Source organism: Ambystoma mexicanum, unplaced genomic scaffold (assembly GCF_040938575.1).
Source record: "Ambystoma mexicanum isolate Mex_15411 unplaced genomic scaffold, UKY_AmexF1_1 Mex_scaf16, whole genome shotgun sequence".
Lineage (NCBI taxonomy): Eukaryota > Metazoa > Chordata > Amphibia > Caudata > Ambystomatidae > Ambystoma > Ambystoma mexicanum.
This window is the reverse complement of record NW_027182391.1, coordinates 1947796-1960877: the sequence shown is the minus strand read 5'-3', so window position 1 is coordinate 1960877 and position 13082 is coordinate 1947796. Positions and strand designations below refer to the sequence as shown.

General features: G+C 48.4%; 1 protein-coding gene and 1 pseudogene across 2 annotated transcripts in view; one reads left to right on the top strand and one right to left on the bottom strand.

Moving 5' to 3' along the window:
* LOC138554394 (zinc finger protein 268-like) overlaps window positions 1–636 on the bottom strand; it is a 44849-nt gene extending 44213 nt beyond the window's left edge. For both annotated transcript variants that reach the window (XM_069642592.1, XM_069642591.1), the window contains exon 1: window positions 498–636. The gene's annotated coding sequence lies outside the window, so the exon portion shown is untranslated. The remainder of the gene's footprint in view (window positions 1–497) is intronic.
* The window catches only part of LOC138554396 (zinc finger protein 585A-like), a 497760-nt pseudogene that overhangs the window by 322783 nt on the left and 161895 nt on the right, over window positions 1–13082 (top strand).

Sequence of the window (13082 nt, the reverse complement as noted above, 5' to 3'; positions counted from 1 at the left end):
GATTATGTTCCCTCACCCTGCCCCCATTTCTGCCCACTCCCCCATACTCATGGGTCCTTCCTGTCCTCCACTGCGCCCTGCAACATTGTGTTTTACAACAGTTCTAGTAAAAGTGAAGAAAACGAAAGAAAATGGATTTAAATGACCGCCATTAGTGTGTCATTGTCCCATTCAGCCTGCACCTTCATGCAGCCTCCCCTTCACTGGTCACACCTCTTAAAGAGCATGCCTAGCCACATGCATGCACACCCCCTCAACCCCCGCCCCCAATTGCCTGCAAACAGGATCCTACAAGCATTCATAGGCAGACCCAGATCACTGTCAAACCGGGCTTTATATCGCAGTCTATTGAAATAAATGATCCCTTTCAAACACGTGAGAGATTATAAAGCAGTGCAAGGCTACACTGGCTTGATATCGGGAAGGCCCAAGTTCGAGTCGCCAGTAGGGATGCATTTAAAAAGAAAGTACTCTTTAAAAAAAAAGGAACGTCGTACTCTTTGGTTCCAGCACACTTCCACTGCTGGATGTATTTCACATTAAAAACGTGGTATTTGATGTCCCAGGAAGACGAAATGAAGCCCATCCCCCGCTCGGGACCACCTCGGAGAGCGACTGCTGATTGGCCGAGATAAAGATCTGCATCGGCAAAGCTGAAGAACAAACATGCGCACTGCTCAGATACTGATTCCCGGAGCATGCGCAGTGCTGAGATACAATCCCCAAAGCAAGCTCAGTAAAAGCACGATGAGCCGGGCACACGTGACTCGTGGATCAAACTGCGCATGCTCAAGGATCAAAGTCTTACGCAGAGGTGTCAACATGCCGGGCTCTGAGACAGCAAAACCACGTGCTGAGCGCTGAGAGAGAAGCACCAGAGTATGCGCATGAAAAGGAACACACTGCGCATGCTCAATGATCTTCCATGGCACATGCTGGGACTGAGAGAGAATCCCCAAAGTATAGGCAGGAAAGGGAACAAACTGCTCATACTTAATGATCATCCATGGCACATGCTTGTTAACCAGTAGGAGCACCTTGGGCTGTCTCGCAATCACACACACGCCTACCAATAAGGAGACTCAGAGACACGTCTGGGGTTTGCAAGGTCCCGGCAGCAACTGTCGTTCCGGACGCTTTTATTATAAATGCGCATGCGTGAGCCGAAACGAGGCTCGCGCATGCGCACATGCTCATTACTCCGTAACATCCCTCCTTTTCTTTAAACAGAAACCAAACAATACAGACGCAACATGAGTCGCCTAACTCTGGCTGGGGCCCGCTCAGTCCCCTGAGTCCATGATGTAGTCTTTGAATGGAGCTGGAGGTTGTCGACCATGTCTGGCCGGCTACCGACTGCTACTCCGAAGGTCGGCAGCGGCGGTGGTCCTCACTGGGTCCAGGTTCCTCGGCTCTTCCCTTGCTCCCGGCTCAGGTGCCTCTTCCGGCGGCCTTTCCTCCTGACCAGAGTCCACCTGTTTGAAGAACGACTTGTTCCTGGTTACCGTCCCTCTCCCATTGGCAGCGGTTACCATTGAACCTCTCACGTGTGTCACTCTCCATGGTTGCGGCTCGTATGTGAGTGACAGTTTCTCCTCGGGATGGCAGTTCTTCACCAGCACGGTATCGCCCACCGACACTTCCTTCTTCTGTAGGTGTCTCCTCTCGCTCCTCATTCCTGGCCATTCTTTCTTGTCTGACCCTTGTGTCATCGATCACTCCTGGTGCTCTCCCCTCAAGTTCAGGGAGGAGACCTCTTGGGCATCGCCTGAACAGGGCCTCCGCTGGGGAAACCCCAGTGGACTGATGGGGGGTTGTTCTGTACTCCCGCAAGAACTCAATCAAGTTTCTCCTTAGTTCCCCCCTCCATTTGCAGAGATTCAAAATGTCTTGTTTAAAGTCCTCATGAATCTCTCCAATTCTCCATTCGCCCTGGGCCATAAGGGTGTCACCTTTCTGTGTTGTATTGCCCTCTCCTCCATATACTTTGCAAACTGACTCCCCATAAATGGTGGCCCATTGTCTGAACATAGGACGGTCGGAAACCTGTGGGTCGCAAACATTTTCTCTAGGGCTAAGATTGTGTTGTCACACGCAGTGGATTCTACCAGCTTTACTTCGGGATACCTTGACCACTGGTCTATGACAGCCAAGAAGTACATTCCTCTGCCTGTTGAGCCAAAATCTGCGTGTACTGTCCCCCACGGGTGTTCGCTCCAGTCCATGGAATTTATGGGGGGTGCCCTTTCTGCTGGACTTGCGGCCTGACACGGCAGGCTTCTCTGCACATGTTCATCCACTCTCTCTTCTAGGTCTGGAAACCACACTTTCGGCCTCAGCCTTGCTTTGGTTTTGGTGGACCCCTGGTGGCCTGTATGCACAATTTCAAGCACCTTAGGCACGAGTGCACATGGGATCACTATCTGTCGGCCGCGCAGGAGCAGGCCTTCCTCTGAAATCGACAGTTTGTGCCTCACCTTCCACAGCGCTTGCAAATCCCGTTGCGCTCTCACCTCTCGCCTTGCTTTGTTGTTCAGGATCTCCTTCCACTCCCCGCTCCTGATGGCTGACTGGATGACCTTGAATATTTTGTCTTCGTCTGACGCTCTGGCGCCACTTTCTCTCGACAGTGCAGCTGGCATGGCCACCTCCACGACATTGTAAATTAATTCCTGCCATGCCACGACCTCTCCCTGGCCTTGCTCCTGTCTGCTGTTAGGATGGCGGGACAGGTAGTCAGCAGGGTTGTTTGTCCCTGGCCTTTACTGAAGTTTCACCCCATATTCTATGAGTGACAGCATCCAGCGTTCAATGCGTAGGGGAGGTTTCGAGGATGCCCCGGCCATGATGGGGATCAGGAGTTTGTGGTCTGTGACCACGACCACAGGCTTCCCAAGGATCTAGAGGCAAAAGTGTCGGCAGCCCCATAAAATTGCCAGCGCTTCTCTCTCAATTTGTGAGTATCTTTTCTCTGTCTCAGATAGCGCCTTGCTCGCGTATGCGATTGGACACATGTTCCCTTGTGCGCCTGCCTGCAGCAGTACAGCCCCCAAGCCTACGGGGTTGGCATCCACCACAATTTCCGATTCAATCGCTGGATCAAAGTATGCCATGGTGTCCCGGTCTGACAGTGCAGTTTGATGTCCTGGAACGCTTTTTGTTCCCTTTTGTCCCATGTCCATGGCACGTCAATATTTGTCAGGGCTCGGAGGGGTTCCGAGAGCGACGCTAGTCCCTTGATGAATCGGCCGCAATAATTCACCATTCCAAGGAAGCTGCAGACTTCTTCTGGTGATTCTGGTGCTGCGGCCTCGCGAATGCCGCAAACCTTTTCCGGGTCGGGCGATATTCCCCCTGCGTGAAAGACAAATCCGAAAAATTCTATGTGGTCTCTGAAGAATTTGCATTTACTTCGGTGTAACGTCAGACCAAGTTTGCTCAATCTCTGCAGGGTCAGTTCTGGCCTCTTCATGTGTTCCGTTTCCGATGACGCAAACACTAAAATATCGTCGCTCATGTTGAGGAGCCCACGCAAGCCGGCCAGTGCTCCCCTAATGGTGTTTTGAAACACTTTGGCGGCGGAGGATACGCCAAAGCTGAGTCTCTTAAATTGATATAACCCCTCATGGGTCGTGAAGGTCGTGATGTACTGTGATTCCGGGTGAAGTTCAAGCTGATGGTACCCAAAACGTAGGTCCAACTTTGAAAACACTTTGGCCCCTTGCAGCTCACTGACAATATCATCCAATGTTGGGGTAATGTGGTGCTCCCTTTTTATGGCCACATTTGGCAGCCTCATGTCCACGCAGATGCGGATAGCACCTGGTTGCTTGGGTTTGGGCGCTACTACAATTGGCGATACCCACGGCGTGGGCCCTTCAACTTTCTCGATAATGTCCATCTCAATTAGAGTCTGCAGCTCTTTCTCCACTTGCGTTCTCAAATGGAAGGGTATCCTCCTGTGCTTGAGGGCAGTGGGCCTTACAGTCTCGTCAATTTGCAAGCAAATCGGCTTTGCTTTTAATTTGCCCAGCCCATGGAAGATGCTTCCAAACTTGCTTAGGAGCTGTTCAATGTCTGACTGGTACACTGCTAGCGTGAAATGAACAATGTTCAGGGCCTTGAACGCTGCGCAGTTTAGGAGCAAATGTGGTCTGACATCCGTCACATAAAACCTGGCTTTGATCGCATTAGGGCCATGGGTAACTGTGCGACAAAGACCTTTGGATTAGCAGCGGTGTGTCGCTCCCGAATTTGTAAATTCGAGTTTTCCAGCTGTGGTGGGCCAGGGAGGACCTTCTAGTGTTCAGTGGCCAGAACGCACACGGATGCACCTGTGTCTATGCGGACCGGTGTGGGGATGCCCTTAATGTCTATTATGCAGGTCGGTTGCCTTCTTTTCTTGCCTCCCATAGCTATATTGGATATGAAAAATATTTCTTCGTCCTCTTCTTCCTCTTCAGCTATGTTGAGTCTCTGCGTGTCTTGTTCCAGCGTGGCTATGCTCCGTGGCCTCCTGAAATGTCCACTGCTCGGTCTCGCAGGGCCCCTGTGGGTCATCACTGGCGCTGCAGCTCTGCACATCCTTGCGTAGTGGCCTGGTGTGTTTCACCTGCCACATAATCTTGACTTTGCAGGGCAGTCCTCTGTGTGTGGTAGATCGTAACTGCAGTACTGACACACTGCTGGGATGCTCTGGGCGGGGGATGTGTCCTGACGTTTTTGGCTCCACCGAGACTTCGATGGAGTGGCCTTTCCTAGGGCAAAAGCCTCTTCCCCTTTGCTTGGCCATACGGCTGCGTCCATTCTTGCCCTTCTGCTTTCCACTAGTTCATATACCCTGCCATTGTCTAGGATTTGAGCCAACGTCATCCCAGGCTCCTGCAAGATCTGCCTTTGCAGCTTACTCAAATTGCACCCTTGTATTAGCTGGTTTCTTATCATCGCTTCATCATTGTCCCATCTGCATGTGCCTGACAGTTGGCGGTTGGCGCAGTCACGCACAGAATTGGTCCAGGGACTCATCGTCCAGGGACTCATCGTCATGTTGCTTTTCACTACACATCACGAATCGGTCAAAGTCCACATTCAAAAGCGGTATGAAATGATTCTGAAGAGCAATCTTAATGGCGTCATATGTTACCACCTGAATGTTCAATGACTCATAGATGCGGAGCACCTCGGTCCCCGCTGAGTACAGCAGCGTCGCCACTTTGGCGTCGTCGTCGTCTTCCCCAGTCGTTCTGAAGAACATGTCCAGTTTCTTGATCCATATGAGCCATTTGGGCCCCATCTTGGGAGGGAGGACCGGATGTGTAGAATTCCAGCATCAGTGCCAGAGTGCCATGCTGTCGACGTGACACTTGCGCAGGTGCCGCTGCTTCACCGTCTTGGTCACTCATTCTTGGACATGTCTGGGGTTTGCGAGTTCTCGGCGGCAACTACCGTTCCAGACGCATTTATTATAAACGTGCATGCGTGAGCCCAAACGAGGCTCACGCATGCGCACATGCTCATTACTCTGTAACAATGCTGAGACTGAGAAAGAATCCCCAAAGTATGCGCAGGAAAAGGACCATGAGACGTGCATGAAGACATCTCAGAACGTGTTCCATGATCTGCGTCCTGCGGAGAGGTGTTAAACATGCAAAGCGCTGACACACTACTCACTGGAGCATTTGCAGAGAAAAAGGGTAACAAGGGCGAGTGCGGGCACTATCTTCCTCTTGTCAGCTTGCTTTTCTAGTCACTAAACATGCGCTGCATGCCGACATTACAAGGTAGTCATTTATCAGCTATTCAGCTCAGTTCCTTCATATTGCTGCTGTGCGTGCATGCATGTCCTATTTGAGCACAACACATAATGGGTCACAGTAGAATGCATTTCTCTCTTCATATGCGCAGAGGTACAGAAACAGTGGTGACTTGCTGTCACTCACCTACAGCAAATTATTCCCCAATTATTCCTTAAAAGATTGTGAGGGATTCAGTGGTCAAAATGTTTATAAACAATGTGTGGAAGTATGTTCCCGCACCCTGCCTCCATTTCTGCCCACTCCCCCATACTCATGGGTCCTTCCTGTCCTCCACTGCACCCTGCAACATTGTGCTTTACAACATACCCAGATTCAAATTACAAAAATCTGATGGGGCCAGTTTCCCGGTGCTCAATTCCAAACTATGCAACTCTATACCTACCTCACTTAGATTAGAACCCTCGTTCTCAGTCTTCAAGAACAAAGGCAAATATTGGCTTATGGCCCAAGACCCAAGCACTCCCTTAATGTAACCCGAATACGAGGACCAGTTCATTCACCGTAACTGCCTTAACTTGATCGCAACACTCTCGCAGCGAACGTCTACCTTTAGAACTCCAAGCACAGTTGTCCGGCTGTTATCGCGCTGGTTTCCGCTCCGTGATTACGTGTGTGCTACATTCCCAAACACTAGACCGTCATGTCCTTTATTTTTTCCACCTGCATATATGCAACATTAATATATTTGATCTCCAACTAGGATATAAATATCACGGGATGATAACACTGTCCATGAGAGAGAATTGTCAAAATGCATGTCTGCTGCAAAGTATAGTCAGTGCAATGTCCGCTTATACGTTGAAGCACCAAAACATGGCAAACTTTGCAAAAAAAGTATATGGCCCACTCTGAATTTATTTGCAAAGTTTGGTGAGGTTTGGTCCAGGGGGGAAAAGTTATAGAGGGGGTCCCAAAACGTATTTCTTTCCCATTGACTGAATGGGGCAAAAACTTTGCGCATGCCTACAGCCCAAACCGCTGGACGGATTGTCACCAAATTTGCGGCAGGAGCAGCAGCTTGGTCCCGAAAGCATGCTTTTGTAAATTTGTCGAAAATCCGTCCAGTAGTTTCACTTAAAACCACCAAAATGTATGTCTCAAAAAATTTGTGATATCTATGTCTGCACCACGGTCACACTTCCCTGTTCGCTCCGCGGACAAGATAACGATTGGCTAAGGGGCTCGCGTCATGACCGCAGACACGTGACGTGTCCTTCGATTGGCTACAGTGAGGAGTGATGTGCGTCAGATTGTTTGGATGCGCCCGACATCTTGGATCCGCCGACAGCGTGGCGTCGACCAGAGGTGAAATGCTGTTTTGGAGAGTGTCTTGGTGTGTCAGAGTGCTTGGGGAGGTTTAGAGAGTAAGAGATGGGTGAAATACTGTATTTGTTTAGGCGGCAGGTGCTAATGATGTATTCGCCATGCCCGCACTGTCCGGGATGTTTGTGATTACTGTAAATGAGGGGTCTCGAAAGGATAATATTTCCATCCGTGCTGTGCGCAGGCACATTGAAACTGTTCTAAGGACTCGCGTGGTGTTAGGGAATATTGATATTGAGTACATGCTGCAGTTACATTTTTTTGTTTCTATGGGTGTGGTACTGACTTATAAGCCGCCATGGGTGTGATATGCTGAAGTGGTTGTGGCCAGGGCCTAAAGTCTTGGGTGCATGGCCGTAGGCCATACGCCCAAGACTCTAGGCCCTGGCCACAACCACTGCAGCATATCACAGCAATAGATATACTCATAGTATCGAATATCGATCAGGTGGCTGTGGGGAGGGCCCAGAGTCTTGGGTGCATGGCCAAAGGCCATGCACCCAAGACCAAAATTATATGTAGTGAAGTTATAAGCCACTATGGGTTTTATATACTGCACGGCCTTAGATTCAAATATCTATGGCCATACACTCAAGACTCTAGGCCCTGGCCACAACCACCGCAGCATATCATAGCAATACATACACCCGTAGTATCGAACATCAATCAGGTGGTTGTGGGGAGGACCATGCACCCAAGAACAAAGTTATAAGCACTGAAGTTATATGCCATCATGGTTTTTATATAGTGCAGTGGTTGTAGGCAGGACGTAGAGTCTTGGGTGCATGGCCGTAGGCCGTAGGCTATACACCCAAGACTCTAGGCCCTGCCAACATCCACCACAGCATATCACACCCAAACAATCGAATATGTATCTGGTAGGTGTGGGCAGGGCCTAGAGTCCTGGGTGCAAAATCAGTATATGCTGCAGTTAAAATGTTTCATTGTATGGGTGTGCTAATGACTTATAAGCCACCATGGGTGTTTGTTTGTTTGTTTGTTTGTTTGTTTGTTTGTTTGTTTGTTTGTTTGTTTGTTTGTTTGTTTGTATGGCGCACCATACCCAGGGGCAGCAGGGCGCAGGCAGAAGAATATTCAAAGCTTACAATGTTACAGAAATATACAGTTGAGGTAAAAGTTGTAGATATATGAAATTAAGGATTACAGGAATAAGAAATATGCAAAATCTTCACACATAATAAATATCAATATCTATACAAAGGAGTGAAATATACATGTATGTACATGCTGTTTGCAGAAAAGTAAGAAAGCAAGCAGAGAGTATCAGTATCTGTACAGAGGTTTAAGATGTACAGTTAAATACAAGAGTTGTTGGAGTTCAAGTGACTGATGAGATTCTTTCTAAAAAGCAAGTAAGGTTGATCGGCTCTCAAGTTGTGTGGCAAAGAATTCCAAAATGTAGCAGCTTTCACAGGAAAGCTGTTACCTCCGATGGTGGAGAGTTTGAATCTGGGGATTATCAGACAGTTGGAATTGATGGTTCTTGTTTCTCTGATGGATGACTTTCTTTTTACTTTATCCATCAGATAGCTCGGGGCAGCATTGTTGAGGGCTTTATGGGTTAGGGAGGCCACCTTTAGTTTGATTTTACTGTCAGTGGAGAGCCATTTGTGTTGGCGTCTGGTACTGGAGATGTGTTCTCTTTTGTTGATGCCGAGGGCAGCTCTCAAGGCGTTATTTTGTAGGATTTGTAGCCTATGGGTTATAGCTTTGTTAGCACCACTGTATAGGGCATTACAATAATCGAGCCTGGAGAGTATGAGTGCTCTTGCCAAGATCATGCAGCTATCATTGGATAGGAAAGGTCTGCCTGCTCTTATTAATTTGCAGGTATACGCGGAGCTAGATGCTAGTGAGTTGACCTGTTTAGTGAATGACATAGTGGCATCCAGGTAAAAGCCGAGGGTTTTTACATCCTTGGATACTTTGATGATATTGCCGTCTATGTTGAATTCGGCATATTCAAGGCCCAGTTTGTTGATATTGGCGGGGGTACCAAGGATAATAAGCTCTGTCTTGTCATCATTCAGGCATAGGCCATGAGATGCCATCCATGCCTGAATGATGAGATACACCCTATTCACCAACTCTCTGTCCTTACTGTGATCCCCTGAAAGTGGGAGGAGAATCTGAGTGTCATCTGCATAGTTAGTGTAGGTGACACTCAGAAGATCCAAATCGTCGAACAGAGGTTTGGTGAAGATGTTGTATAATGTGGGGGAGACGCATGAGCCCTGCGGGATTCCGCACGTAATAGGAGAGGGGTCTGCTGCTGCTGATGGGGAGAAGACTCTCATTGTTCTCTCACTCAGAAAGGAGCTTATTCCAGGTGTTTGCAGAGGACCTTGTGGTCGACAAGATCGAATGCCGCTGAGAGATCAAGTAGGAGGAGGAGTGCTGTCTTACCCTTGTCCCTCAGATCATCAATTTGGGTCTTCAAGTCAATGAGGGCTGTTTCCGTACCGTGTAAAGGGCGGAAACCTGATTGTCTGGAGCCTAGTAGTTTGTGTAGTTCTAAGTATTTTTGGATTTGGACGTAGGCCACTTTGTCCAGGATTTTCAGTAGAAAGGGTACCGTGGTGATAGGGCGGTAATTGGTGTGGATGAGAGGATCAAGTGTCGGCTTGTTGAGAAGGGGGAGCACCCAGGATTGTTTTAGGTTGGAGGGGATGCTGCCTGAAGAAAAGGAGGTGTTTATGAGTTTGGAGATGAATGGCGACAGGTCTCTGGCTGCATCCTTGATTATGTGTGCAGGGCAGATGTCGCCTTTGCAATTTGAGGGTTTGAGAGAAAGTATGATTTTCTCGACCTCCAAGGTGGTAGTTTTAGAAAAGGAGAATGAGTTAGTGTGTGTGCTTGGTGAAGCGTTAGGCAGAGGTGTAGGAGGGTTAGTGAGGTTTAAGGAGTCTTTTTTTAGTTGAAATTTGTTTTGTAGGGTATTTATTTTATTTGCTAGTGCCTGTTGGATGTCTGTGCACCAAGTCTGGTCCTTAGTGCAGGTGTCGGGTGTGGTAATGGGTGATTCAAGTTCCTTCAGTATGGAGAAGAGTTCCTTCATACTTGAGTTGGAATTGGCAATGCGAATGTTATAAGAGTTCTGTTTAGCTAGGCAGATTTCAGCTTTGTATTGACGAGAAATCGTATTGAGAAGGGCTTTCTTTTCACTAGAGCGGCATAGTTTCCAAGCAGATTCACATTTTCTCTTCGGCGAAGGGCTTTGAGTTCAGGTGTGTACCATTTATTTAAATGAGTTTTGGGTTTGCTGGTGCGAAGTTTAAGTGGGGCAATTTTGTCCATGGTAGTTAACATAATTTTATTATATTCATGAACTAGTGAGTTGGGATCTAGGTTGTCTGGCAGTGCGTTTAGCATTGGAAGGATGGCTGGGATGATTCTTTCAACTGTTAAATTTTTCTTATTTCTTGTTAGGCAGGACGGTGCCAGTGACTCAGTTGTGGTGGGTGGTCTGGAGGTCAGTAGGTTGAATGAGACCAGAGAGTGGTCTGTCCAAGAGTGTGGTGTGGTAGAGGAGATGACCGCTGAGCAATTAGCATCAGCAACCCAGTCTAGGGTTCTTCCCTTCGGGTGAGTGGGTAGGTTGACTTTTTGTGAAAGTCCGAGTGATAAGAGCATTGGCTATGGTGGAGGCATGTATGTCTGTTGGGTCGTTGAATCCTAGGTTAAAGTCAACTAGTACTAGTATTTGTGAGGTGGATTTTGCATTGTTGGATATTAGGCTATGCAAATCTTCCTCGAAGGTCCCGAGCGGACCAGGTGGTCTGTAGACCAGGTGGATGGTGAGGGATTGGGTGTTGTTTATAGGGAGTTTGGCAGTGAGGGATTTGCACGATTGCAGGGTTTGGGTCGGGGCTAGTCTGAGAGCTAAACTTTCTTTGGATATGATGGCAATGTCACCGTCGCGGTTGCCCACCCGGTCCTGCCTGCATATGGTATAGCCATCTGGGATAGCCAGCATTAGAGACGGGCCTGCTGCATTGTGGAGCCAAGTTTCAGTTAGAGCAATGAAATCTAGTTTATCTTTAATGATTAGGTCTGCTATATCAAGGGCATGAGCGACCAATGATCTTGTATTTAGGAGAGCTCCTTTATAGGAATGTTCATCCGTTTTTACCGAGATGTTTGTATAGAGCTAAGTTTGGGCTTGGTTATGGGAATGGTAGGGCCTTTGGTGGTGGGGGAGGCAAGCTGGTGGTTTAGGGCAATAGGTTTTCTAGTATGGTGGCTTTTGGATTCGCATTTGGAGTCAGAAAGGAGTCTTCGGGGCGGCTCATATAGTTTGGAGAGTCTAGTGCGAAGTTTGTTATTTCTTTCGGTGGTAGGGCAAGGGCAGGTGGCAAGGGTTATTAGTCCTGGCCTGCGATAATACCTTGGGCAAGAAGGGTCAGAATAGTAGTTTGCTATGTAGGAGTCGTTGGGAGGACTGGTGCCTAACTGAAGGGGGGGGGGGTGGCTCCTGAGTCGGTATCCTGAGTGGGAATGTCTGGGGATGCGAGCGTGGCCATTGCACAGAAGGTGAGTAATGCAGTTAGCATTTTCTACAAATCAACGCTAACGTTAAGTGAGCAGAGTAGCAATGTGGATACTATCTAGGAGATAAGGTCTAGGAGGGCCTTGGGGCACTTCCCTAACAGTCTCAAATTGTGCAATTCAATCCAGGGCAGTACAAATGCAGTATACAGATAGGCAGTGGTGGCTAGGTTCTAGGTTCAGAATCAGGCATATGGCACAGATACAGTAGTAAGATAGGTAGTAGCACTTAGATTCAAAATTAGGCATGTGGTACAAATGCAGTAGGCAGTGGTACCTAGATTCAAAATAGGCATATGTCTCAAATACAGTAGTCAGATAGGAATGGAGGTGAGAGCTAAGGATTTGAAGGCATCTAATGTGTATACATCAGCAACTTAGTGCAGGTTCACTAATGGTAGGCAGAGGTCAATAGTGGAGATGCATCGCACAGTGCAGTCATAAAGTGGTCTACTAGTGACCATAGGGCACAGCGCAATCAAGAAGTGGTCTATTGGTGACCATAAAGCACAATACAATCAAGATATGCCTAGGTTCAAGAGTTCCAATGGTAGTCTGACATACATTCAAATACTGGTGGCTAAGAGAACATGCATACAGTAATGTCCCCGATGCCTCTTGGTGAGCAATGTAAATTGAATGCTTATATATGCAGACTAAGGGGAGTCGTATTGCGGCAGCGTCAGTACTTTAAATAAATACGATTAGCTTACAGGACGGTGGCAAAGTGCTTACAATAAGTTCTCCTGTTGTAAGGTTACTTGGTTCGAGTTACTTGCCTCAGTCATTACAAAAGGCGGTCGGTGAATGGTGAAATGAACAGGGGGGGTGGCCGTGCCGCGCTCTCATGCGCGAAACAGGCGCAGGAACAGGCCTTTGTATGGCCTTCATTGCAGCCGGCGTTTCCGCCTGCCGGCGGATGCCAGAATTCAAATGGAGAGTGCAGCCTCAGCCTCGTTGTGGCGCCGCGATGTGCCCGGCATTGGCGGGTCAGGCACTCCGTGCGGACAAGGTCAGGCAGGCCTTGCTCCGTGTGCCCGCGCTTGCAAGATGCTGGGGCTAGATTCTGGCTTCTAGGGGGGGGAGAGGGCTCCTGCCGTAGGAAGGTGGAGTGTGAAATGCTGCGGTGGTTGTGGCCAGGGCCTAGAGTCTTGGGTGCATGGCCTCAGGCCGTAGGCAGTAGGCTCTAGGCCCTGGCAACAACCACCGCAGCATATCACACCCATACATTACACCCATATAATCAAATATCTATGAGGTGGTTGTGGGCAGGGGCTAAAGTCTTGGGTGCAAATTGAGTATATGCCGCATTTAAAATGGTTCATTGTATGGGTGTGACAATGAGTTATAAGCCACCATGGTTCTGATATGCTG